Source organism: Bison bison, unplaced genomic scaffold (assembly GCF_000754665.1).
Source record: "Bison bison bison isolate TAMUID 2011002044 unplaced genomic scaffold, Bison_UMD1.0 scf7180017864499, whole genome shotgun sequence".
Lineage (NCBI taxonomy): Eukaryota > Metazoa > Chordata > Mammalia > Artiodactyla > Bovidae > Bison > Bison bison.
Genome location: NW_011495058.1, coordinates 10,352,630 through 10,356,585, shown reverse-complemented (window position 1 = coordinate 10,356,585; position 3,956 = coordinate 10,352,630). Strand labels below are relative to the sequence as shown.

Below are 3,956 nucleotides of genomic sequence, written 5' to 3'. Positions count from 1 at the left end.
ATTAAGCAATTGTCTCCTGATCTTCGCCTACGCCGTCTCTCCTTCGAATACCCTGGATCAGCCGGGGCTGGTCCCCGGCAGATATTAATCTCTCATTTTGATATTAATTTCTCATTTAAATGCTTTCTTCTCTGGTGGCTCAGACAGTGAAAGTCTGCCTGCAATGCGGGAGACCCGGGTTCGATCCCTGGGTTGGGAAGATCCCCTGGAGAAGGAAATGGCAACCCACTCCAGTATTCTTGCCTAGAAAATTCCATGGATGGAGGAGCTTGGTGGGCTACAGTCCATGGGGTCACAAAGAGTCGGACACGACTGAGTGACTTCACTTTCTTTCTTTCACTTTCTCTATAATCACTTTCTATGTTTTCTCAGTCTTTCAACTTTATTGAGGCTTTCAATGGCTTAATCAAAGGTTTCTCTTGGTAAACATTATGTTGCCCTTGAAAATGAGGCTTCCCAAGTGGTGCTAGTGGTAAAGAACCCACCTGCCAATGCAGGAGAGAAAAGAGACACAATTCAATCACTGGGTCAGGAAAATACCCTGGCAAAGGGCATGGCAACTCATTCTAGTGTTCTTGCCTGGAGAAGCCCATGGACAAAGGAACCTGGTGAGTCCATAGGGTCACAAAGAGTTGAACACAACTTAGCCTGCACTAGAAAATATGTGGGCTGTTTTCAAATATCTTTTGATATTGATTTCTAACATAATTCCATGGTAATAAGAACAGACTGGATGATTTCAAGATCTTTAGACCATGAAATTTTTGCACCTTGCTTTATGCCCTGGATATGTTCCAGTGTCTCCTAGTTTATAGTCTATGGGAACTTAAATAGAATTTGTATCCTGCTGCTGTTTGAAAATTATATAAATCTTAATTATGTTGAGTTGGTTCATAGTGATTTTTCATATCTACTATATCGTCCTACTTTTATGTATATTCATTTTATTAATTTTTCAGAGTTTGGTATTGAAATTCCAACTAAAATCTTAATTTATCTACTTAAAAAAATAACTGTAATATATATTGAAACTATATGTAAGTTTGTTCTGTATTTTCCACATCTCCTGTTAATGTGTTATTGTACTTTCATAATTTAAAAAATAAAAAAGAGAAAAAAATTTTTAATAATTTTAAAAAAGAAACAAAGCCACACTAATGAATGAAGCCCATTGTTTAGATAATTCAGGGTCTATCACTATATCCTCTAATTTACAGTCCACTCACACCAAAACCAGCATTTACCATATTAAGATGGGTCCTAGGAAATGATCGGAGAAGGCAATGGCACCCCACTCCAATATTCTTGCCTGGAAAATCCCATGGATGGAGGAGCCTGGTAGGCTGCAGTTGATGGGGTCGAGAAGAGTTGGACACGACTGAGCGACTTCACTTTCACTTTTCATTTTCATGCCTTGGAGAAGGAAATGGCAACCCACTCCAGTGTTCTTGCCTGGAGAATCCCAGGGATGGAGGAGCCTGGTTGGCTGCCGTCTATGGGGTCGCACAGAGTTGGACACGACTGAGGTGACTTAGCAGCAGGAAATGATAGTATATTGAATTAAAATATCACTTAGTCTGTTTCTGCAAATCCAGTCTGATTTTTCTACCTTAAACCAAGAAAGTTCAAAACTTAAGTTTATCCAGAGGAAAAAAAATATGCTGTAGCCTGACATAAAGGCAAACATAGACAAAACTTACTGTTTTCATCGTTCAGACGTGCTTTTGTAGAGTGAACATCAGTGACTTCTGGAAGAAAGGAGACCAAGTATTAGTTTATTGTTCATACCTAGTTTTTGACACTGTAATAGGAATGTTTGTGTGTGTGTCTATATACACACTCATAATCTACATATTTTATCATGTATAATCTATGTATTTAAATATATATATAATATATAGTTTGCCAGTAAAGAGTCAGGAGAGATACTGATTAAAAATATCAGCCCCACAAATCCACTATAGTCTTTCCCACTATAGACCAGGGAAGTTAAAAAGATAATTTGATTAGGAGGGGGAAAAACTAGAGGATGAAATGAATGCATATATATTCAAAAATTTACCATTTTCCTATGTTGGACAGCTTTTGTAGAATAAATATCAGTGCCTTCTAACAGAAATGAATCAAATATTATCAGTCAACCTTACCTATTATTTTAGAGTCTGTCCATATGTCTGTACATATACATGTGTGTTTGTGTGCATACATCTGTACATATGTATGTATATTCTCCTGACAGAGAGACAAAAGAGGAGTCATTAAAAGTTTGACAATGATGAACCCCATAATTGCAGATAATTGGTCTTTTTTACTTTGCTCAGTTGCTCAGTCCTGTCTGACTCTTTGAGGCCCCATGGACTGTAGCCCGCCAGGCTCCTCTGTCCATGGAATTTTTCAGGCAAGAATACTGGAGTGAGTTGCCTTTTAAGCCAGGAAAACTTCAAAAGATAAAATAATCAGAAGGTAAAAATGACTGAAGCCTGACTTACAGGCAAACATATACAAAAACTTATCCCTTTCATCCATCAAACCACCATTTGGAAGTTCAGTAGTAATGACAATTGAAGTGACAACTACAAGAAATAGAACAGTTATTAATAAACTTTTCGTGCCTGTTATTTGACAGTGTGCACATGAGTTTATACATGTGTTATTGTAACACACACATCTAAGTATATACTCTGCTGACAAAGAAACATTCATTAAAAATAGGAGCCCCATGATCCAGGAATAATTGGTCTGATTCTGTGCAATTCAGTAGGTCAATTCAGCATCAAAATGAACTCATCTGATCCCAGAAACTAAAGTGGAATCTCATGTTTGAAGGAGTCTGGCTCAAGCATATTTCCAATCTGGGAAAAATAAACAACCAGCCACACCTTTCTATATCATTCATATTCCCATTATCAGCTTCTCTTGCACAAGATTCTACAAATGTGGTGTAGGTGGGAATAAAGAAAACAATATTGAGAGTCTAACAGTCACTGAGTGATTATTACTGTGCCAGGCACTAATTTAAATACTTCACATGCAATATCTTGTCCCAGTGACAGTGGAGTGAACTGTGTTTTGGAAGATTTCATGATATGAAACAGGAATAAGAATTAGAGGGTAACTTGCCGAGAGTCACACCAATGATGGCAGAGCCAGCGTTCCAAGGATCACGGTGGGGCATTAAATGAGACAAAACATATGGAACGTACTTTGTAAAAATTGAAGAAGGAAATGGCAACCCACTCCAGAACTCTTGCCTGGAAAATCCCATGGATGGAGAAGCCTGTTGACTACAGTCTATGGTAGGCTACAGTCTATGGAGTCACAAAGAGTCGGACATGACTGAGCGACTTCACTTCGCCTTGTAAAAATAATCCATAGAAATGCAAAAAATTAATCTATAGAGTGAAAACAGAATTCCATCACTGTGGACACTAAAACCATCTTCTCTTCTATATATATCAAGTATTCTTAGCAATGACAGTTTTATTACGGGGGCTTGGCATTTCAGTGGAATTTTTTAAAGGACAGAAAAATAGGTCAAATCACATTTATAATCCCCTGACTAAAGAAAACCTGAGGCAAGAATTGTATTTATTTGCAATTTTTAAAAAGGCATCAGTTCAGTTCAGTTCAGTCGTTCAGTTATGTCTGACTCTTTGTGACCCCATGAATCACAGCACGCCAGGCCTCCCTGTCCATCATCATCTCCTGGAGTTCACTCAAACTCATGTCCATTGAGTCAGTGATGCCATCCAGCCATCTCATCCTCTGTCATCCCCTTCTCCTCCTGACCCCAATCCCTCCCAGCATCAGAGTCTTCCAATGAGTCAACTCTTCAGATGAGGTGGCCAAAGTACTGGAGTTTCAGCTTCAGCATCATTCCCTCCAAAGAACACCCAGGACTGATCTCCTTTAGAATGGACTGGTTGGATCTCCTTGCAGTCTATGGGACTCTCAAG

General features: G+C 38.7%; 1 pseudogene across 1 annotated transcript in view; it reads right to left on the bottom strand.

Annotated features, from left to right (window-relative positions):
- LOC104980432 overlaps nt 1-3,956 on the bottom strand; it is a 25,890-nt pseudogene that overhangs the window by 5,802 nt on the left and 16,132 nt on the right. Inside the window, exons 6-7 of the transcript XR_824258.1 lie at nt 2,510-2,573; nt 1,701-1,750 (exon numbers count right to left, since the gene is read on the bottom strand). The product of XR_824258.1 is annotated as a T-cell receptor gamma chain C region C10.5-like (transcript). The remainder of the gene's footprint in view (nt 1-1,700; nt 1,751-2,509; nt 2,574-3,956) is intronic.